Raw genomic sequence first — 25,736 nt, forward strand, 5'->3', positions numbered from 1 at the left:
AGAAGTCTATTCAATACAGTGGCAAATAGTCTTGGATTAGAAGAAATACTTTGAAATTCTAATACCATTCATGATTCATTTAATCAATAATTTCATAATGACCATATACTGTACATATCTCATATTGTACCAAATTATAGTAACTCCAATTAACAAGATACAGATGCTACTCTCAAGAAATTACAATCTAATTAGTCTACTAGGAATATAAAAAGACTCGTACAAGATGCCTTACCATCTCTTAGGCAGATGAAGTTATATCAATCTTAATGCCTAAATTTGGCAAAAGATTTGTTGCTTCAAATTTAACTTGGGGACCTCTGTTTTTTTTCTAAGCCTCCTGAGGTAGTTGGGAATACCCAAGAGTATCTCATATGTGTTTATGGAATCCTGTAGTGTTTACCTTTGGGATACTGCAAATGTCAGGTGCCTGACATTGTCACTGCTTATTATACCCTGCCTGATATTCAATGTCCTGTATTCTTGACCTTACAGTTTCTCGAGTCATCATATTGCCACTGGGTTGGTGTGTGTGCTATTTTCAGCAGAATGTGAAAAATGCCCTGAGCCCAATCTCTATGTTGCACTTCATTACCTGAACTACCAAGTAGTACTGCTTATGCCCTATGTCTCGAAAAGTCACATATTCTATTCTCCATTTCTCTCTCTCTTTATCTGTCCTTGCTAAAAAAATGTTTTTGCATGGAACTCTATCCCCCAATACAAATAATTCATACAAATAGATGCCTGTGAACCTCTGGCTAACTGTTCAGCGGACACAGGAATATTCCACTGTGCAAATAAAGAGGAAATTACAATTGTCTGTGATAAATGTTAAGATTAACTTCCCATGCTTTTGGGGGAACACATAGGAAGTATGCTGTACCCAGGCTCAGGGAAGTGAGAGTGGGGAGATAGAAGGCTTCTGAAAGACAAGACAATAAAACTAAGAGCCTAAGAACAAATGAGAATTAGCTAGGCTAAGAAGATATATGAGAGTGTATGTGCAGCTATTATGAAGATGCGAAAGAGGAACACATTTACTTGCAAATATAAAATCATACACTTCTGCCAAAGACCAGTCCAAAAATCTTTATAAAGCTTCTCTTTTTTGTATTCATCTATTTATATTCCCTTTTGGCATTTATAACATTAGACCTTCTATTATAATTATTTGTGAGCATATCTGTCACCCATTACTAAGAAGATAAGCTCATTGTGAGTCCCACTAAATTATTTTTCACATACTGAACATTACTAATCACAATGGCTTGAATATAACAGGTGCTTAATTAAAAGCAATATGCTGGAAGTGGCTGAAAGTGCTTGGGATAAGTAAACACATGTTTCTTGAACTAATGGATTGGCATCAATGATTCAGATGAGTAATAGGAAGCACCCTGTTTCTAGATTTTAAAAGGAAAGGCTGGACAAAATCTTTATTCTCTGTTGGAATAACTTATTAGCTCTATTGTTACCGAAGCGCTCGTGAAATAGTGAGCAAGAGAATAACCATTTGGTTCTTTATACTTGTTACTTTACTCACCTTTACTAAATACGTACTTGGACCAGATATTACTTTTTACTTTAAAAATTAAGTGGCTTGCACAAAATGCTGTGACATATGTGGAAAGTTTAAAGACTAATAACAAAATAATATGTGCCTACCACATAGCTGAAGAAGTAGAACATAACTAAACATAAAGAAAATGTACTTATCCTAAAAAAAGTCAAAGCAATGTGGACTGCTGGATCCTCCTTCATTTCTGGGAAAATTTCAGAACTAAATTATAGCTGAAATTACAGACAAAATAATGGGATAGAGAAGATCAAAGCAATGTGTCAACATACTGTCTCATTAGGGAAAAATTTAAATGGGCTTTAAGGTAAGCCCATCTGTTACAAAAGGAAATGTAGGAACTATGACATAAAAAAAAAAAAAACAGAACACTTAATCTACACAATGGAAAGCAGGAGTGACAAAAAGAAATATAAAGAAGGTACAGAAAATTCAAAATATTTTAAAAATGATAGTAGCATTAGCTCCTAAAATAATAGAAATCATAATACATGTAAATGGGTACAACTGGTCAATGAACATTGGGTTTCTAAGATTTGATTTAAAATATCCACAACATATTTTCTACAAGAGACACAATTTTAAACATTGTCAAAAGAATATTGAACATAAAAGCATGAGAAAAGATATTGTTGGTTCCTCATATCCACAAGTTCTGCCTCTAGTGATTTAGGCAACCATGGAATGAAAATATTAAAAATGAATTGCATTTATACTGAACATGTACAGACTTTTTCTTGTCATAATTATCTATACAATATAATACAGTAACTATTATATGCTAAGTAATATAGAAATGATTTAAAATATATAGGAAGATGCATGTAGGTTAAATGCAAATACTCTGCTGTTTTATATAAGGGATTTAATCATCTGAGGATCTTGGTATCATGAGAGATCTAGAACAAATTGTATACTTAAGAAAGGAACAACAGATTAGGAAGGGCAAGTATATACCTACGTATAAATCCCAGAAGGTATGAAGAGTATAAACAAAAGTATAAAAAAAGAAAGAGCAGGTTAATAAAAGCTTTCAAGTTCACATAGTGAACTTCTTCACATCCCTTTCCTTCCCTACCTTCCCAGAGATAACCACTACTTCAGATTTTATGTTTATTATTAAACATGATAATTTATGTGTAAGTTTTATATTGCTGTATAACAGATTATCACAAACTTAGTGGTTTAAAACAACATATTTACCATCTCATAGTTCATGTGCATAAAGATTATGGGTATGCCTTAACTAGGTCCTCTAGTCCCAGTTTGAGAAGGCTGCAGTTGAGGTGTCCTTGGCTGAGATGCATTTTCTTTAAAGGTTCCATTGAGTAAATATCTACTTGCAGCTCTCTTAGGCTGTTAGCAGAAATCATCTTCTAGTGGTTATAGGACTGAGGTTCTGGTTTTCTTTTGCGTATGGTGCTGAGGATTGAACCCAGGGCCTTGTGCATGCAAGGCAAACACTCTACCAACTGAGCTATACCCCCAGCCCCCAAGGTTCTAGTTTTCTTGCTGACAATAGGCTTGGGGATGCTCTCAGCTTTTGAAAGTTCCTTGCTTTGTCATAGACTCGTTCACAACATGTCAGTTTACTTCAGGGCCAGAGGGAGAATATCTTGCTTCAGTCTGCAAAATGATTGTGAGAGTCATATCCCCTCATCTTTGCAATACTCTATTGGTTATAAGCCCACACTGCAAGGGATATTATACAATGGTGTGACTCATTGGAGTCATCTTAAAGTATGTGCAAAATTTACATGGATTTACTTAAATTTTCACCATATATTATGTATTTATCCTAAGATACTATTTATATTGTATTTATTTTTGAATTTTATATAAGTGGGATTATCCAGTGTAGATTATTTTGCAATTTGATTTTCTACTCCTAATTATTATTATTTTAAAATTTTCCATAATTATTTTTGATTCACTCATGTTTATATGTCCCACTGTCATTTTAATTTTCACAATTATAGTCAATTATAAAACTGACACAAAATTGATTTATAATTCTACCTTTGATAAAATTTGATGTTCACTTTTTGCTGTTATGAACAATATTGCTGTAAGCATTCTTGTTCATGTTTTTGCTATAAATGTGTAAGAATTTTTCAAGGATTATAATCCATTCTTTATACAGTAATCTTTTAAGAGCATAATTAAGCTTAAAACACTCCAGTGACATCTCATTGTACTTTGAATGAAGTCTAAATTCTTACTGTGGTTTACATGGCCTCTGTCCATATTTGTGACCTCATCTTGGGCTAATCTTACCCTTTCCCCCATATTATTCCACAATAACCATTTCTTTTTCTTAATATTCAAAGTCTTCCATTCCTTTTTGTCTAGCTTGAATGCTTTTCCTAGGTCATTGAATATTGACCCCATCTTAGTACCATGACTTGATTCACATATTAACGGAGCTGCCTTTTCTATCTACCAAATTCACAGTAGCTTCCCTCACACTCTCAACCATGTAACTGTTGATTTTTTTTTCATATACTCCATTCAAATGATATATTTCTTGAATTTATTCACTACCAATGTGCTTATTTCCATCTTTTGAATGTAACTTTCTTGAGAGCAAGGATCTCTTTCTACTACTTCTCTTACAGTCACAGATATACCTAGACAAGTGGCTCCCATAAAGTTTTCAAAAACTGTTGTAGTAAATGAGTAAAATAATAACTACCATATTAGGATTTGCAAAAGCCAGTGGCATAGAGACAAGGTAAAATGGAACATGAAATAACTAATACAAACTGCAGGTGGACTCAAAGGATCTGTCCAATGTTCTTTTACTTATTAAGGGATGTTTCCAGAAGCCAAAATAAAAAAGAGTTTTCTTTCTGACAGTTTGAAATCTGAACTAGGAAGAAGTGACACAACAATGCTGGGTGAGTGAGAGTAGGCAAGGGCTGGGAAATGCTGCCTGTGCAGGCCAATCATTCGACATTTAGTTGTTGACAGGTTTCCTGGCTCACTAATTAGAACTGTAAAATTTCAGGTGAATGACAGTAGCTTAAACGCTAATTCTGCTTTTTGCAGCTGCAATCACTGGGCAGCTAATGGTATAATTGATGGACGCTGCCAGTTGCTGAGATGGATGGAAATTAATACTTAAATTACCATTGTTAGAGGTCATAATCACATTTTCAGTTGCATCCAAAAGCAGTGCATTATATTACCTCAATCAATAAAACTATAATATATATTTTTTGGGAAATATTCCACTAATACCTTGGGTGTGTAGTATTATAAATATAGATATAAGTATGTACATTAAATTTTAAATTTCAATCTATAATTTATTTAACTTCTATCCCCATCCTCCAACTAATAGTTCTTTAAGAAAAACATAAGGACAAATAAAACTGCCAAACAGATAAATCTTCAAGAAGAAAATATTTGTTCCACAAGACTTTGCTTTTATCTTTGAATTCTTTAATTATTGAACATGCATGATTAGTTATATGTAATTCACCATGTTTTAAATGAAATGAAACTTCTGGGAACTTTTTTTTAAATAAGGCATAGCCAGCGAATTGACTCCATATTGGTAAAATATAACTTGAAATTTTGAAGTGGATGCTATTATGATGGTCAGGGATTTCTGGAATGATGGTATAGCACTATATTACCGATATCACAATATTTACTTTTGGAACAATGATTATGTCACATTCATTCTGTTCTAGTGAATACAGTTGAGAGTTTGAAAGAAGTGGAATATTTTCCCCTTCTTGTTCTCTTTATATATTTCTGACCATTTCATTTTAGTTTTCCTCAAGGGCTTATAGTCTTGGGTCCACCTTTATTTTTACTTAACACAGTTAATCCTAGACTTCCCATCAATTCTGATTTCAGTTGTTTGGGGCAATGCTTGAACATGAGTGTCTCTTCAATTGACTCCAATTTACAGATAGAAATGAGAACTAGTATTTTACACCATCTCTTTAGTCCATTCACTCTTATAATTTGAATTACTGTGTTGATGACTCTTAGATATGTATCATCAACTTTAATTTTACTTGAGCTTCACATTTGAATATTTAAATACATGTTTTCAATCAAGTTTCCTCAACTTGTTCCTTGTTCTATGTTCCTGTTTGGAATCCTGGAAATAATTACAGCTTTTCCTTCCCTTTGCATCTCCTACTAATTGAATTACTCAATGGTCCTGAAAACTGATCTTCTAAATGTTTCTCTTTTCCTTTATCCTTACTTAAAATATCCTTGTTTAGCTAAAATGTTTCCATACTGGCAGTTTCAACAGATTTTCCTTGTTCAGAACCTTTTTCCTACTACCCAAACCCATCCATCCTATCTCTCTGGAATGATTGATTTAAAACAACAATTTAACCACAACACTCGCAGACAAAATTCTTCAGTGGCTTTTCACCATTTACTGGATCAAACCCACATTTCTTAAAGTAATTCCATGACTGGTGTATGTTTCTTTTTTCATTACCTGATTCTACACGATTTACACTTTAGGGTTGAGGATATGGAATTGCTATGGTTGCCTCAAAACATCATTTCTCTTCATCATTTTCCATACTTTTGTTCATATTTAATTTCTGTCTAAAATGACTTTTCCTTTTTCTTATACTATCTAACTACTAATCATTCCTTACTACTTAACTGAGGTATTATCTGCCACAAAATTCTGACTTGTCAGATTGGATAAATGAAGCTCTGTCCTCTTCTAGCACATTGGGGATTTCCTTATAATAGAATTAGTTTCCTGTTAAATGGAAATAATTTACTTATTTATCTGCTTCTCTACCAAAAGGTAAGCAGGAGCTGTCTTTCCATCTTCATATCCTTAGTACTTATCTGGCACTCTGTCTGGAAGTTAGCAAGCTGTAATAAAACACTTTTTGAAAGAAATGATTGCTGATAGCTCCAAAAAATCACCATATATACATTAGACACTGCAACTCAATGAAGGTGTTTTCCTTACTGTAAAATTTGTTGATAAATTGCTATAATTTTTTGGAATATTTATCTGGAGACATTTCAGAAAGCATGATGTGACATTAATGAGAAAACACTGTCTTATTTTCAAGGTGCTCCTCTTGGTAGTCCCTTTAAGCCATTTCTGGTGATATTATGTTTGAAGCTTTCCTTATCCAATGGCTAATTGCATTCTATGCTCTTTGCACAGTCAATTCTTGATTATCCATGGTCATGGTAAGAAGGGAGAGCATGTATAATCTAAAAATCTCATTTGCATCAACTGCCTCTCTCACCAAATCTTTTGCCAGAGATAGTAATGAGTGTAGCAAAGCTGGTAGAGGTGCAAATGAACTGTGAAATGGCAAAAACTCATCTTGCCAAATAAACAGAAAATAAAAAGCTCTGAATAATGCACATCTGGATAATCAGTCACCAAGTAACTTAGAATTGAGTCTACTTTAACAATGAGGACTTAGTGTTTATGACTGATGATGAAAAAGACTGATGTCATCTGCTTTTAAGGATATCAGGACTTTATTCATGGCAAAGTAAATGGCTACATATATGCTATTGTATCAGGTGGCTATCCTTAAATAATATAAACTATTATGGTTTGGATCTTAAATGTCCTCCAGAATTTCATGTGTTGAGACTTGGTCCTTAACTGGTAGTACTATTGGGAAGCGTTGGAAACCGTAGGAGATGGGGCCAATTGGAGAAAGTAGATTTGGGGGTGTGTGTCCTTGAAGGATATATCTTGATTGCAGCTCTTTCTTCTTCTTCTTCTTCTTCTTCTTCTTCTTCTTCTTCTTCTTCTTCTTCTTCTTCTTCTCTCTCTCTCTCTCTCTCTCTCTCTCTGTGCATCCTGGCCACCATGAGGCAAGCAGTTCTGTTCCACCATGTATTCGCCACCATGATGTTCTGCCTCACCAAAAGCTATGGAATGGAGCCAAGTGACCATGAACTAAAACCTCTGAAACTGTGAGATAAAATAAATATTTTCTCTTTTAAGTAGATTTTCTCAGGCATTTTGTCATAGTAACAGAAAACTGACTAACACAGGAACATCTACTTTTATATACTGATCAAATAGACTTTTAGGGAATATTATATTTCATTCTCAAGTTTAGAGGACATTACAAGGTAGGTGTGCCAATGCAAGTATTTCTATAGGCATTAAATTGCTATATTTTTTGGTGGAATTGATAAGGTCAATTGAAACTTTGATTATGCTCTGGAAGCAACTGGAGCTTTTAAAATGCATATTCTTTTCATTGCTGAAAATGGTGGAAATAGAAGAGGTCTGAAAGTTTGTAAGGCATACTATTTCTACTGGTCTTCTTCTTAGGAAGAAAGAAAGAGAAAAGAAAGAAGCAGTACCAATAGGATGTGTTTATATATATGAAGAGATTTATTTTAAGGATGGCTCACATCATTGACAAGACTGACAAGTCCGAAATCATCATGATGACCTGGCAAGCTGGAGATGCAGTTTGAACTGATGCTGTAGTTCAGATCTCTTTTTTTATTTCTTATTTCCAAAGGTATCTGCAGACAAAATTCCCTTAACCCAGGGGAAATTAGTCTTTGTTCCATTTAGGCCTTTACTTGACTGGATGAGACCCATTCACAATATAAAGAGCAGTCTGCTTTATTCAAAGTTCACTGATTAAAGTGTTAATTCCTCTTAAAATTATCCTCATGGAAAGTCCTAGAAGTTGACCCAAATCTAGGCACTGTAACCCAGTCAACATGATACATAAAATTAACCATCACACTCTTTAGATGATTTAATGGACTTTGAGAAGTTTGAAATGTCACATGCCTGAGTTTCTAGTAGTTGAACTGGACTAGTCACAAATGTCTTTTCTTATTTTAATCCTTTTCTAAGCTAGAAAATTGATTTCCCACAATGGTGATAATGTGAAGAAAATAGATAATTTAGCTCAGAAATAAATGGCCCAGAAATAAATACCATTGTGATTCATAAAACAAAATCTTTTGAATGGGCTCCTGTGACATTTTAGAATGTTTAGTATATTTGATTCCCTTCTGAATGACAGAAATAAGTTTCTGTCATTTTTAAAGTAAAATTTTAATTATCTCACATAGCTTAAACATCATCTTTTTAAAAGTATACAATTTAATGTTTTTAAAGCAAATTTAAAAAGTTGTCTAAAAATCACCAGTATTTATTCCCAGAATGCTAGAATCACCCCCCAAAGAAACACCATACTTGGGGATGGGGTTGTGGCTCAGCAGTAGAGTGCTTGCCTTGCACATGGGAGACTCTGGGTTGGATCCTCAGTACCACATAGAGATAACTAAATAAAATAAAGGTATAGTGTCCAACTACCACTATAAATAAATAAATAAATAAATAAATAAATATTAAAAAAGAAACACCATATTCATTATTCCATTTCCTAGAAATTACTAATCTTTCTGTCCCTGTAGATTTGGCCTGGTATAATATGTGATTTTTTTCATTTAACAAAATATTTTTGAGATTTGACCATGCTATGCATATACTTCATTCCTTTAAAATACTTTATTCCTTTTTTATTGATAAATGCTATTCCATTTTTTGTATTCCATATTTATCAACTCATCATTTGTTAGAAGTTTGGATAGTATTCACTTGTTAAGTATTATGAATCAAATCACTATGAACATTTATTTATAATTTTTTTGTGGATATGTGTGATCATTTTTATAGGAAATACTTACGAGTGGAATTGCTGGGTTATGTAGAAACTCTGTATTTACCCTTTTGAGGAACTATCAGACTGCTTTTTACAGCAGCTGCACCATTTTATATAACTGGTATTGTATAGAGTTCTAATTACTCCATATTCTCATCTACATTTGTTATTACCTATTTTTTTCTAATTACAATCATTATTGTGGGTGTAAAGTGGTGTACTATTATGATTTTGATTCATAATTTCCCAGGGACTAATAAATTTGAACATTTTTTCATGTGCTCATTGTCTCTTGGTTTATGATATTTGGAGAAATGTGCACTCAAATTCTCTAACCATTTTTTAATTTAGCATTTTTTAAATTGTTGAGTTGTAAGAGTTCTTCATATATAAACATTTTACCATATATATAATTTGCAAATATTTTTCTCTTATTCTCATTTTGTGCATGATATAGTTACCTTTTTCATTGCTGTAACTAAATGATGTGACTAGCACAACTGTAGAGGAGGAAAAGTTTATTTGAGGGCTAATGGTTTCAGAGATCTAAGTCCGTAAAAGGCTGGTTCCATTCCTCAGGGCTGGAGGTAAGACAGAACATCATGGTGGGAAGAGTTTGGCAGAGGAAACCAGCTCACATGGTGATCAGAAAGCAGAGAATCTCCACTCTCCAGATACACCCCCAAGTCCCACCTCCTCCAGCCATACCCTAACACTTCAGTTACCACTCAATTAATCCCTATTAGGGGATTAAATCACTGATTGGGTTAAGACTCTTACAACCCACTCATTTCTCCTCTGAACTTTCTTGCATTTTCTTATACATGAGCTTTTGGGCAATACCTCACATTCAAACCATAACAGTTCATTATCTTCTTTTTTCTTTTTTCAGTTCTGTGTTTCCAGTTCCAGGACCTCAAGCATGCTAGGCAAATGCTTTACCACTGAGCTCCATCCCCATCCCTTCTTTTATTTTATTTTGAGACAGAATCAAGTTGCCCAGGTTGTCCTTGAATTTATAATCCTCCTGCCTCAGCCTCCTGAGAATCTGTGATTGTACAGGCATGTGCCATCACATCCAATTCTTTTTTACCTTCTTGATGGAGTCTATCAAAATATAAACATTTTTAATTTTTATAATTTCTTATAACCTGTTTTCCTTTATTTGCTTATGTATTTGAGGTCATATCTACATGGCCACTGTCTAATCCAAGGTTGAAAAATTTAATTCTATGTTTTCACCTAACAGTGTTATACCTTTAGCTCTTACATATATGATTTATTTTGAGTTTTTGTTGTTTTTTGTCTATATTTAAAATCAATAGGGATCCCGATTCATTCTTTCCTGTGTGGATATTCACTTGTCCCATTTAATGGTCCTGGAACCATTGTCAAAAAATCTATTGATTTTAAATGTAAAATATTTTTTTTCTGTATGCATCTATTTATCTATGTAATTAAACTTATGCCAGTAGTAGAATGTCTTCATTAGTATAGCTTTGTATTAAGTTTTGAAATTGGGAGGTGTGAATGCTCCAAATTTTTCTTTTTGAATATGGTTTTGGCTATTCTGGGATACTTAAATTTTTATATGAATTTTAACATCAGTATGTTATGCTGCCAACACACTGATATTGGAATTCAGATAGTAGAAATTGGGATATTGATAGAGATCATATTGCATCTGTATATTGGGTTGGCAGCATTTCCATGTTAATGTAATAGAAATTAGGTTTCCCCATCTATGAACATGGAGTATATTTCCTTTTACTTGATTTTCTTCAACATTATTTTATAATTTTCATATGTATAATTTGAACTTTTTTGATAAATTAATTTTTAAGCATTTTACTCTTTATGATTCTATCATAAGTGGAATTCTTTTTTCCCCCCAGAATGCTTATTGCTGTATGTTGAAATGCAAATGATCTTTTAAAGACTTATCTTTAATCAGGTCTCTTGCTGAACTTGGTCCCTTTAATTGTGATAACAAGAAATTACTTCTGTATATTTCCAAAATCTTCTGGGTGGGGTAAGGTAGAATCCTGCAATCCTGAGAATCCCCAATGAAGAGCTTGAGCATGGTCTGAAAAGTAGGATGGAATCCTGGAAAACTAAATAGTTCTGCTTAATTAAAAGAACAACAACAATAAAACCTTAGATGGTCAACTTCAGTAGTGGAAATTGAAATTGATAAACCTTTGACATGGAAGAAGAGAGATAGAAGATAAGGATACTCTTGAGAGCATTGACCCATAGCACTCATGGTGATAAATGAGAACTAAAGATGAGTAAAGTAAAAAACCCCTTATATTAACAATATAAATATATATGTATAATAACACAGATTCATTTATAAGTAGGGACTGTGATTACTATCACCTCATTTCACCAATGAAAAAGGTAAAACTCATCAAAATTTAAAGAAGTATCTAAGATAGTTCCTTCCTGGTTCTACTATATTGTACTGCTTTAGAGGGCAGCCGTGTTGCCCAACCCCAGGAGTGCCATTTCCACCGAACACACTGTGAATGGTGCCTGCTAGAGTTAATAACAAACACAGCTGCCTTAAGGAGGAAAGAGTTGAGTACAGTCATGTGAACTGGGAAAGTCACTAATACTTTCTGTGAATCTTAAGTTTCCATAGTTGTACAACAGGGATCCTAATAGCATATTTTCACTATTGCTCCAGTCTATGTTATGAACCAGAAGAGATGATGTGAAAGGGCTTCATAAAAATATTGAGACATAAACATAAGGGAAGGTGAAGAGGAGACAGAATACTTATCAATCTTAGCCTGTCATTGGATTAGGATTACAAACATAATTTATCCTTATACAAGAGGTGTGTGATGGTATCTGTGACTGGAGAGTTTTAGTTAAAAGAATACTGAATAACAGAGTGACTGCCTCTAGGTCTTTCTGCAGAATGAAAGCCTCTAGGAGTGCAAGGCCACCCAGCTATATTCAGATTCTGTAGTTAAACGTGGATGATGGGAAGACAGCTGGAGAGGCTGTGCTTGACTGGGAGTCTGGCAAGCTGCTTAGTATCCTTCTGAAGAGGAAATGAAAAGATCTTGTAGCATGTTCCATCCAGGGTCTGCAGGAGATGGGAAAGATTGCCCTATTTGTTATATTTATTGGAGATATTATTATTTGTTTTATGCCATGTGGAAGGAGGGCCAGGGCTATAATCTATTGATCATTTAGTTTTATGAAGTTCTCAAATGGGTGATCTGGTATTTTTCTGACAGAGAGGCTATGGTTCCTGAACACCAGTAATAAGGTTGTCATGTCATTTTCTTCTCCGTCTTTTTATTGCTTTTTATTTCTTTGATGATATTACCTCTTCCCTTCCTCACCTCCCCCCCTTGCAACTGACTTTTGATTTGATTTTATTTTTTTCTCTTAGGGCTATATTTAGGATCAGCTTGATTCATTTCACAGAACCTGTCCTGTGCCTTAAAAAATTATTTATCTTTGCTTTTCACGTTATATCCTGTGAAACAGTTTGTACACTGCAGACACTCTTTTAAAGTCTTCATAGTAAACTCTGGAATTTAACTGGGGGGGCGGGGAATAGGTCAGGGAAGCTGAGACCAAATGTTCATTTTGCAGCCACAGTCTGAGCAGATGGATAACAGAATGAGGTGGCTTTCTTTGTGGCCTTGGTTTTCTGTAAACTCTTTTAGGATTTCCTGGGATTCATGATCCTTCAGGATCCCCAAGTATTTTTGAGCACATGAACACAGAGGATGGTGTCTTCCTAATAAAAGGACTAAAGTTATTACTCTATTATCATGTAGGGAATAAATTTGATGAGTTACATTCTCTCTTCCCTCTTATTTAGCTAGCAATGTGATAAAGAACACAGAATCTCCTTGGGAAACACTACTAAACAGCTCTGCTCTCAATTGGGGTTGAGACAAATGAAGGTTATCACCTCAGTGATCATCATCAGCCACATTACAGATAAAACTCCATTCTGCCCTCATGCCAGTCAGTTAACCAGGTAAAGTGATTCCAAATCATTCATAGGTTAGCTGTGGCTTTACTCCGAAGGAGCACCAGGTTGGGAGAGAAAAGCTGTTTTAAAAAAGGAAGTGTACCTTTAAGGAATAGATTGGAATGTGTGCAAAGACAGCAGAAAGATTAGCAATGGCAAACAGTGCCCAGGCTAGTGAAGAGTTAAGAGCTGAATGACTGTGGGAGGCTGGTGTTATAGCTAGGGAACAACTGCCTAATGTCTTTCAACTGGACTGTTTTGCAAAACTTCATTATGATTGTAATTGTGTGCTGCAAAGGCACACCACACGGAGGGAACGCTCACAGTAAAGGTATGATTGTATTGCCCGCTGCCATGCCAATTACTGGATATTAATGGAAGGATGGCATGCATATGCCGGAGCTGGGAAGCAGAAGGTTAATAGACGAACAGCACCAGAAGAGCCCATTTATCAGTTTCTATTTATCTCTCCTTGGGAGGTGGCAGGTTTACAGTAAATACCTTCTGTCCTCCTAATTTCCTAATGATGGGGATAATGATGGAGAATGGTGAAGTCATTAACTGGGACAGGCTCTGTGCATCACTCTGTCAACCACATCTCCCCAAGACCTGCAATGAGAAGTGATGGGCCCCAGCTGTTCAACAGAATCTAAGCCCCTCCTCCCATCCCTTCCACCCTAAATTACAGGCTTGGGAAAGGCTCCCCAAATGAAGAGGAAGGAATCCTGGGGTGGATAAAGAAGAAAGAAGGGGAGCAAACAAGCATAGATTTCCCTCTGCACCGAGCTGAAGGAAGCATGTTGACATGCACGGGGATGCATCTTCGGTGATGCCAGGGCTACCATGAAATATATGTAGAGTTGGATTACCAGTAATTGAAATGAGCATGCTATGGAGAGTGGATTAGTAGAGTTGACCAAGTGTTCTTTTCAAAAAGTAGAGAAATATATAAATAAATTTATATATTTAAAATATATATAATTCATTTTTTGAAACCTCATCACTAAATGGACAAGAAATGCTGGAGGAAAATCTCCTTTGCAGAGATTTTATTTTAAAATCTTGAAGGCAACCTAAAACAATTTAGATTAACTTGGATGTGCTTTTATTTTTCTCCTAATAAGGATTATAATGTGACTATTTCATTTAATTCTATATGCAAAGAGTCTTTCAACTTTTAGTTGCTCCCTAAAAGGAACTTGGCTTTCCCTTAATGGTTTATAGATCCTGAAAAAAAACTATGATCTTATTATTTTTATCTTTTTTTAGGAAAGACCATTGGCTATTACTAGAATTTGCTCTCTTTAAGTTGAGGCAAGCTATTATTTTACCTATATATATTATGATTATTTTATTAGTGAACAATGGAGAATTACTTAGGCCAATAAAGACAAAACATGAAAATATATCCTAATGACAAGTGGGAGTCTCAAGATCAGGGATACAGTTGGGCTACAGTACTAGACGGACAAAAATTAATCTGAATGGGCTAAGGTGCTCGTCTCTGTTTCTCCTCAATCTCTGGCTCTCTCTTATGTCGTGCTGCTCTCTATCCACTTAGTTTTTCTCTCTTTCTATGAATCTACTTTATTTTCCTCAGAACACAAAATTGAAAGTAGAGCTGCTTACAATGCTCAGGTTTGATATTTCTGGTCCAAACCTTAAAGGGAGACCAAATCAACCAATATTTTACTATCTTTGTCTATCTCTCTCTCTCTGACTACCATTCTAGAGGTGAGCCAAGCTTATTTCCCTATAGCCAGGATATTGGAATTAGACATATGAGTGTGTATGCTGGAAACATACACTGTGTACATGTGTGTGCTATGGGGAGTTACAAGAAGAAGGGAAATTGTGAGCTATGAGGGCTACATACTGGGTGCCCAGCTCTAGCAGCGTTGCCTGGTTACTTGGTTCTTGGTGGTAGGAAACAGGGGAAGACTATAGTCCCATTGGGAAATTCACTTCAAAATACTAAGCAGTGATAAGAGTTTTAACATTAGACCTGGATCAAATTCCTGGTCTTTTACTTATTAACTATGTTATCACTTTCTACCTCTCTATGATATCAGGTCTATAATAGGGATGATGGAAACTATACCTATTAAATAGGGGGTCATGAGGAACAAATGAGTTAATCTCTTAAGTACTCAATCAGTAACTCATGTAAAGAAAGTTCCCTGTGTAAATGTTAGCTATTATAGTTGTCGGTATGAATTTTCAGTTTGACATATCCTTTTCTTTTGAGAGGAACCAGTCATTTATATCAAACATGTAGTAAACTGTATTTTCAGAAATGATATAGCAATGTCTCTAAATCTACATGCTGTTCTGAATCATGGTCACACCCAACAAGAAGTGGCTCTATTTTCCTCTTTTTGAATTTGTATTTGCCTTTATGACTGCCTAGATGAACAGCATATGACAGAAGTGATGCCAAGTTCATGATGCTAGGTCATAAGATAACAATATGGCTTCCACCCAGGCCCAGCTTCGTGGCATGTCTGCATCACCCAAGTCCCTGTACTCAGACATTCTCCATGCTTGGCTTAATGCTCTACTGTTATCACCTTATAAGTTTTAGTAATATTTGAAAAATTAGTCCTGCATTTTCATTTTTGCAATGGGCCTCATAAGTTAGGTTGTCCATCTTGCTTCCACCTGGCTTTTGCCTGAGATGTGTATTTTAGCATTCTTTCAGACCAGCTACCTGGAGACATCATGCTGGAGAAACCATATGAAAATTACAAAGGTATAGAGAGTAAGAGAATATTTAGAGGTCCTCCTTGAGGAGGCATATTTATGCTGAGACCTACGGGATGAAAAGGAGCCTATATGTGAACAATAGGGAGAGTGCTGTTAGAGACTAGTGTGTCCAAAGACTCTTGGAGACATTTTGACTCACTAGTAGAGACTGTGTTAAGAAAATCTTTTTGTGATTGGTGGAATTTTGGATAGGAAGGCTTGGAAAAACATTAAGAAATATGTATCTTTTCAATGATTTCTTTTTTACCCTGCTCTGTCTCCCTTTCCTCTGTTCTTTTGTTTTATTACCTATGTGATTTATGAGACTATTAGAAAGTGTTTTTATATATTTTTTTAATTCTGCTTTTTAAAATTATATACTGGATACTAGATAAAAAATATTGTTTGAAGTAAATTTAAGAAAAACATACCATCAACTAATTAAGATGTTTCTGTAGAATATCTTTTAAATAATATAGCATTCACTGAAATTCAAGCTATGAAACAACATTTTAGAGTTGGTTCATACAGATCTGTTCTATTCATATTATGTGGGTTTTATTAACTGTGTTATTAACTCTCACCAGGTTCTGGTACTTGATGCTAGAGATTTTCTGCACTCTTGAGATGTTTGCAATCTAGGACCTAGACTGCAGATAAAATATAGGCAACTAAATAAGGAACAAGTATATAGTTATATTAATGGTCATGAGGAGGGATAGGTGCTGAAACATCTGATAGGTATTTGGGATGAAATCAGAAATTATAATGTGAAAACTACTACTTAATAGAATAAGAAATATCTGACAAATTCAGCAAAAGTGTGAATTTGGATTTTTACTCTGGATTTTTATTTTGTGGCTAATCAATGGTCAATGCTTAATCTTAGATTTCCTCTCTCTTGGTTCTGGGATATGTATTTAGGAATATATAGCAAATGGTGGGCAAATCTACTACTATAAAATACTATTAGCCAAAAAGAATTATGAATAGTAATACAAATAACATTTGGTTGATCTGCTGTTTGGATATTTTGTATGAACAAGTACCCAGCACAAAGTCTATAAAATATTCATTAATTATTAGTTTTTTGTTTATTTCTACAGTTTTACTTTTATGGATATAAGAAGTTGATCAGGTATAGCCCTTGGGACATTGGGAAGAATATGAACACTACAAAAGAGAGGAATTTTTATAAAATGGGTAGAAAAAGGTATGAAATCAGGAAGTTGGCTGCTTTGCCTTGAGTTTAAATGTCTTTATTCTGAGTCATAATCTGTACCCTTATCAATTACACATTGTGAAAATAGTGTATTCAAAGGCTTTTTGAATACTCTATATAATATGAGGTAAAATAAATTAGTGGGTAAATGCCATTTATTAATAATAAAAATTCCCCTCAAGATGAATTTGCTGGCATTAGAACAATTCCTTGAATCATTCTAGAAATTCTCTTTTTTATAGCTAATAAGACCCTTAATTGTGTTATAAAACTTCATATCAACCTTTTTTTAGGGGGAAAACAATTTTACCTCAATGTATTTGGAAGTTTAGTCACATACTTTAAATACATTCCTATGGGATACCACACTGCTATTTACATTCTGAGTCTCTGGTTGACTTTCATTCAAACACATGATGACAATCAACAACACTCAAAGCTTATTTTCAAGAATGTTTCCTTGACACCATCTTTCTCCATCTAGATGAAGGATTTCCTACTGTGGCAGGGACAGAGGTCATCAGGATTGCCTGGAGCAGCTTTTCAAGCTATCCATGTGCTTTCCCCTTCTCTCGACAAGTCCTCATACATACCAGTGAACAATAATTCCTGGCTTTTCTCACCTCCTAACTCTAGGATTAAAGTGGCTATGTGACTGTGCCTTGTATTTGATTTCTTCTCAGGTATTCTCAGTAGTGGTAAAGGCACAACTTCTGAACCTGACTGCCTAACTCAGTTCTGGTCCCAGTTTACCACTTATCAGCATCATAATCTTAGTCAAGTGGTGACCAGATTGCTGTGGTAGACCACTTAGACACTACTGGAAATGAAGGCCTGCTTCCTCTAGACAAACTAGGCAGATAGCTCTGTGTTCCTTCCTTAGAAATGAGAATGTTTGGAGAAGCAAACATGTTTGAGCAGATTTTTTAGGTAAGACTGGAAAACCCACTAGTAAACTATGTCCCATTAGAGGAACTAAGACTGTACTGTGAGAGGGATACCAATGTCACTTAGAATTTCAGTGGTGGCTTTCCTCAGTAGGAGATCCCATTATAACTGGGCCTACTGATGGCAATGGAGGTGACAGGATTTGAAATCAATGTGGCCAGGGTGCCTAATCATCTGAAGTTAAATGGCCATAATTCTTGCAGTGCATGAGTGTGGGGTAGAAAGGAAGAGGTAGTCAGCATAACCCGCAGGTTTCATCTTCAGGTAGTTTGGTGAGGTGTCAATAGAAGATTTTCTGGGGCAGACATTTGAAAAGATTTTAAAAGTAGGGGGTTAAAAGTCCAATATTTACATGGCTTGTAAAAAGAGACTTTTAAACTATCTCCATCCCAAATGCCCAGGCAGGGACATCAATTAATGTCTGTCTCAGACCAAATAAATTCTTAAGTGTTGATAAATCCCAAGCATGTGAGCTAATGCAACCACAGTCATCAACTTCATTACTAGTTAAAATTTATTAAATTTTTATTATAATGTTGTATTCAACTAATAATCCAGGAAGAGTATTTGATATGTGCAAAAAGCAAAACAGAAAATACTTTTAATTCTTGAAACTAAAAAACATACATCAGAATGAGTTGGGCAGTTTTGGAATAATCACAGAGAAAACAATCAGCTAATAAATTGAGAAGGGATATTAGAGGTGATCTTGTTCAATTTTATAGCTGAGAACACTGAGGTACAGAAAAGAAAGCTCAGTGTTTGGCAGAAATAATTGGTTTTTCCAATAAGAAACAAAATAATGTATTTGTATTTTTAAGGCAAGTTAGATGAAAATGGAAGGGGAAAGTGTTGTGGGGAGAACGGAACAAAAAGTGTGAATAATACAAGGAACTATGATCTGCCACATTGCATCTCCAGTCGTTCAAATAACTGTGAATTGAATCAAACTCTACAGGAGCAAATAAAAGGGCCATATGGTACTCCTTGGCCTGTATCAGCTTTTACAATCTCACTGGGAAAGAGATAAACACATATGAGGTGTATTAAAACAGGGTAGATTGTTAATCTCCATAGGATTCTTATCTGTCTTGTTCTCCATTTCCTCTCAAGACATAAAACAGTGCCTGATGCATAGTAGTTGTTCAATAAATGTTTATCTAGTTAATCATTGCATATGTGATTAAGAACTCAGATAAACAAAACAGAAAATAAAGTCTCCAGGTGTTTGGAAAGGGAGCAGTCACCATAGGCTGAACTCATTTGGCAAAACTTCACAGAAGATGAGAGCTTGAGATAGTAATGGAACCACTGAGAATATGCCGAAAGTAGGAAAAGGTGTTCAAGTATGGGAGGAAAGAAGAACATACAAAGGCAAAGAAGTGAGCATTAGTAAGGCATGTTCCCAGGACAATGAGAAGATAAGTTTCGTTACTTTTAGTTGGAATAATATGAGCTATGTTATTTATAAATTCAGTGTGATTTTGCAGGGCCTTGATGCCTAGACTGGCCCTGGAGCTAGAAAAAGCCACTGAAATTTAAGGAATTGGTAATGGCAGTGATGCCTTTGAGTTATACTGAAACTGGTCTCCTGGGGCCAAGCATCTAGAAGAGATAGGAGGGTTTAGGACGTCTAAGACATTCAGGGGGCAAGGAGTCCCCATTCATGGCCCTCTCCATTCAGTCCTGGGTTCTTGTGTACACATCTCTTGCCATTTCTGATCTTGGCTCAGCATTTACTCAGGTGTCACAAATACATAAAACTGTATGAAGAATAGGTTCTTAGAAATTTAGGGAAGCTCTAACAATCCTTGGAGATTAGAAAGAATATGATACCACTCCTTGGTATCCACATCTTTCCAAGTACATGTAAAGGATCTAGTTTGTGGATCACTGGGAATAGTATAATTAAAATCTCAGGTAGACAGTATAAAGTTTGTTCCTTGCTTCTTTTCCTTAGGATGCATAGTCCATGGTTACATATAAGTCAGAGAAAGGAAAGGATATGTTTGTGTTTTAAAACTCTAGACTGATTTAGGATGAAAATCATCATGACTGAGTTGCAACTGGATGCATCAGCTCAGTTAGCAGTTGCTTCCTTTCTTTGAAACATCAAGTATGACATAAATCAAGATGGTGTAAAACATCTGTGAATGCTAAATAAGGGGAAATGACATTAGCCACCATGCAAACAATGTGTATGATAATTTACACAAAGGCAGAAGATATCCAGGAACTCAAACAGGCAAAAGAGTTGAAATTGACTTTTATCCCAATGCAAATAATATACAAAAGGAAATATCTATTGTCTCTGTTTTCTCCTGATCATGTGAAGAATATTTAGATGAGTGAAATGTTCCCCTTTCTATTAAATTAATATAAATAGATTCTTCTTGAAAGAAAGGGGAAACCTTTTTTTTTCTTAAAGCACTAATTCCTGGCAGATGAACCTCTAAGTATCTGAGAAATCACAACTTGCCCTTGTAGGGTATGCTGTCACTGTTTGTTGCTTGTTTCTGAACATAAACACCACATCAAAAATTCTTGACTATGGTCAGTTTTAAAGAAATATGAGCCCAAAAGACCCCAAAGGAAACGGACATTTTTATCTCAGGCATGCTCATTGTAAGTACTTTTTGGCAAATAACTTATGTGCCCAACTATATAATGTTCTTGGCTGGTATATTTCTTCTAGCAGAAAATAATAACCAAAGATGGTTGAGTGTGTACATCACAAGGCAATAAGAGAAATTTCCCAGTTATCCTGTCCTTTCTTGTTCCTGGAAAATGACACCTGAAATTAATCAAGTAGCCTTGGAAATCACAGATGCAGAGAGTCATGGGGATAAGAAGTAAGTCTCCTTCTTCCTTTGTCCTCAAAATCATAAACCTTATTTGAACAAGCATTGTACCTAAAGTTAACACTTTGTTTCATCTGTGATTTTACTGTATAATGAGAATGATGTTTTCATTATTCTTAGTATATCAGTCTGTTCTTTTCCTTGCCCCCATTAACAATAAAAATCCATGCAGTTTTCAGACATTATCATTTTTCTCCTGATAAACCATCTGTGACATGGAGACCTTGAAGCTGGGAGTTCTGGCCACAATGCTCAATAGACTGTGCATAGAGCTTTTTCAGAGGTAACCGCTGTAAAAAAAAAAAAAAAAAAAAAAAAATCATCCCCACTGTTATTCCTCTCTTACAATTATTTTTCTCTCCCTCCTTTTGTTACAGCTAATGTAATGTGAGTTTACATGAATCCAGCCAAAGGTGTTTTGCCAGTCAATAGAAACTATTTATAAGGCTCTCACTGAGTGCTAGGACTGTCCTTTTTCTTAATTGCAGCTCCTCTGGCTGCAATAATGAAATCAGGAACTAGAAGGAAAATGTTCTCACTACAGACCTACCTATTTACAATTCTTTCCTTACAGGGTTCAGTAGCCATTTGTCTTTGGATAGAATAGGTCTATAGCACAGTAATTGACAGAATAATCGAAAAGAAATCAGGTAAGAAAGTCTTGTCTCACCAATTAGTTCATAAGTAAATATGAACACAGTTTTCCAGAGTCTTTTGGTTTCAACTTTGAGTCTTTGTGAAGTTGAACTGACATAAGTAATATGGAGATAATGTCCAAAAATCGGTTATAGAAGTAAATCTAAAATAGATGGTCATAGTTCAGTGTTTATGTGTGCATGTTTTATTTATTTTTTATTTTTTTTATTTTAAGTTTTTCTCTTTTTTTAAAAAATTTTTATTGTTGGTTGTTCAAAACATTACAAATTTCTTGATATATCATATTTCACACTTTGATTCAAGTGGGTTATGAACTCTCATTTTTACCCCATATACAGATTGCAGAATTACATCAGTTACCCATCCATTGATTTACATATTGCCATACTAGCGTCTGTTGTGTTCTGCTGCCTTTCCTATCCTCTACTATCCCTCCTCCCCTCCCCTCCCCTCCCCTCCCCTCCCCTCTTCTCTCTCTACCCCCTCTACTGTCATTCATTTCTCCCCCTTGTATTATTTTTCCCTTTCCCCTCACTTCCTCTTGTATGTACTTTTGTATAACCCTGAGGGTCTTCTTCCATTTCCAGTGTGCATGTTTTAATCAGAGTTCTCCCAAGAAACAGAATCAATATAGAGAGAAGATTATTTAAGAAGTTGACTCATGCAGTTGTGGAATTGTGGTGACTCCAAAATCTGATAGGAAAGACCAGCAGGCTGGAAACTGAGGAAAGAGGTGTTCTTTGAGGAAAGAGGTATACTTTTGAGTCTGTAGGCGGTTTGCTTCAACTGATTGGATGAGGTCTACCCATACCATGAAAAGTAATCTGCATTACTCACAGTCCACCTATTTAAATGTTAATCTCATCCAAAAAAGCACCTTCACAGAAACATTCAGCACAATGTTTGTCCAAACATTCAAAGTTGACTACAAACCAACCATCATGTGCACATATACCTTTTAATGTTATTTAAGCAACATCCCAAATTAGATATCACTTGGGAAACTTACAAAGCTCAGAAAGTCATCTGGGCAGGCAATGCTTTTATTTTCCATCAATGTTCCAGGGACAAGATATTATACTTTTATTTTAGATAAAACTATTATTACAAGTACTACCTGGTATTCTGTTATGTTTTGCTATTTCCAAGAGTAGGAGTTTCTTCCTTTATTAATAGATGTCTCCAAGACCCATTAAATAGTCATTTGAATCTCTTTTTTTTTTCAGGAAAGAAATTAGATTGTTGCCTCAAAGATAGATAGAATTTTTTAAAAATATTTTTTGGGAATTATAAAATATGAATACTGTTATGAAGATCACATAATTGAGTTAGCACCAAGCCCAATTTTGTTTTGTATCCCATGATGCTTTTATACTTTTAGTAATAATATTAGATTATAGTATTGTAATCTGAGAGTTTAGGATGTGTCTTCTTGGTAGGAAATTGTTCCTTTGAAGTAAAATACGTCTTATAGGCAGTTTGGCTTCCTGGGAAAGATAATTTCTCTCAAATAAGAGGAAAAGTTTATTACTTTCCTCATCATACTTGGGATCAAGTTTCATAATAACTGTATAAATCACTAGATAAAAACTTTGCAGAGAGGTAAACATTAATATTGTGCAAGGGAATTGATAATTTTTGGAGATATTTCTCATCTAGTCTGATTTGTTTGTCTTTATACATGGGAAATGTTTTCAGCATCTGAGTTGAAAGTGAAAAATAATTTGAACAAAACTAGAAACAAATGCAGCAACACAACTTTTGAACATTTAGTATTATTTCCTAATAATCATAACAAAGTTTAATCCGCCTTTGCCAGCTGCTGTGACCCAGATGTTAAACTGTTACACTGAAGTCTAACATCTTTTTTTTATCCCCTTAGTCATCTCCTTTTTTAATGGTAAGGCATGTGCTTGAATCCTATATATTTTTCATTTGCAAAATAGGTGGTATGAATCTGAAATATGAGTTAAGGAATTGGCAAATAATATTTACTAATTGTGTGGTTTGGAGAAACATCATGATACAGATGTTAAATTTAGGATATTTAATTTCTTCACAGATATAAGTATTACTAAATCAGATATGAGATATTTTGTAATGATCCTCTTGAATATTTGATAAAAGTCTTATAGAATAATTCAAATGATGACCAGCCTCCAATATTCTGGAGAAGTATGTCAGGAAGTATTATCATAGATCAAGGAGAACTTCTGTTCATCCAATATTTACTTATGGCTCACTATGTGTTTGTGTAGTGTGCTAGGTACTAAGTGAATAATTTTATGCACCAGAAGAATGGTTCCCATTCTCATGGAACTTAAGTCTAGTGAGGAAGATGCACAATACACATACACACACAAGAACTTTATGAAAAGTGCTATAAAAAAAAGTTTGGTGCTGTGAGAGAACAACTTCGGTGGTAATTTGAGATTGAGGTCTACTTTAGATGAAAGGTAAGAAAGATCTTTCTGATTTGACATTTATCCTAGGTGTGGAGGGCAAAACTGCTGTGCAAAAAATGAAAGAAAGAGAATTCTAGAAGAGAGAAAATTGTGCATGAAAGTCCTAAGGCAGGGAAGACCTAGGAGAATTTCCAAAGTGGAAAAATGGCCAATGGGACTACTACCTAGAGAGCAAGAAAAAGAGTAGGAGAGTAGGGGAATGGGAAAGAGAAGAGGAGGGGTTGGTTTTTGTTTTTTGTTTTTTTGTACTAGCAATTGAACTCAGCTACTGAGCCACATCCCCAGCCCTATTTTGTATTTTATTTAGAGACAGGGTCTTACTGAGTTGCTTAGTGCCTCACTTTTGTTGAGGCTGGCTTTGAACTCTTGATCCTCCTGCTTCAGCCTCAGGAGTGCTGGAATTACAGGCAGTTTGCTACCATTCCCAGCAAGGGGTTGGGTCTTGTATTCTCCTAATTGTCTTGACATTATGATTTTACTCTAAATGCAAGTGAAAGCTACTGAAGGGGTTTTCACATAGATGCATGATGTGACATGATGTGATAATTCAAACAAAGTTAAATACTCATGATATTTATTTAATGATTTTAAAGAGTATAGGATTTTTGAATTATTTGGCATATATTATTTTTGGTTTTAGAGTTATTTTGTTCCAGAAATACAAGTAGAAGTCGTCTCTAGTAATTGCATAGAAGGGGGGAAATTCTAGAGTTTGACATTGAGAAAATTGCTTAGCTACTCTTTTCCATGCCTGAATTCTGAATTTTAAAAATAAGATATAGTAAAGCAATTTTAAGGCAGTGATCCAAGAATATGTACTTTGAAGTATATTTACATTTGTTATATTATTCACCAATTTTTAAAAGTTCTAGTGAAGGGCGTTATCCATCAAAGGTAGTCCATGAACACACACAGACATGCAAACACACACACACTCACACACACATACACATACAAATAGTTTTCAAAATATCATCACAGAATGATTTCATAAGTTCTCTTTTATTATTTCTTGTTTGGTTTCATGTTAGACTAGCTCTTCAGGGCCTTTTAGTAAGGCAGGAGAATAAGAGGGAATACTGAGACGTCATGATGAAGTGACGCCTCCTAAGGAAATGTAATAAAATGTTTTTTAGGCCCTCTTGCAAGCAGGAAAACAGGGCAAATGCCACACAAGTGCATCTTATTTTCACATAAAAGATGACAAAGGTATTTTGTGGTAATTCTGAGTTTGTATGCATTTTTCAAGTAAACCTGTTGTATGTGAAAGAATGGAGTTCATTGCATCAGGTTGTCATTAGAGGTCCCACGAGTTCCTGGAGAGGTAATCTGACTCAGGATAAGCAGGATTCTTGGTTTATTGTATGGTAAATAATTTCAGCACTCATCAGAGACAAAGGTTTACTTAGGAAAGCAGAAGCACATTCAAAAGAAAATGTGGGCTATCTTGAGAGTAAGCGAAGCTTTTAGGATAAAGCAAGGAATGCACCTTCAAGGGAGAATGTGGACCAACTCTAGAGGTAGAAACAGCAAACCCTTAATGTAGGGTGTTAAAATTTATAGAGAAACAATTGCTAGGGGCT

The sequence above is a fragment of the Marmota flaviventris genome, chromosome 7 (genome assembly GCF_047511675.1).
Source record: "Marmota flaviventris isolate mMarFla1 chromosome 7, mMarFla1.hap1, whole genome shotgun sequence".
NCBI classification, from domain to species: domain Eukaryota; kingdom Metazoa; phylum Chordata; class Mammalia; order Rodentia; family Sciuridae; genus Marmota; species Marmota flaviventris.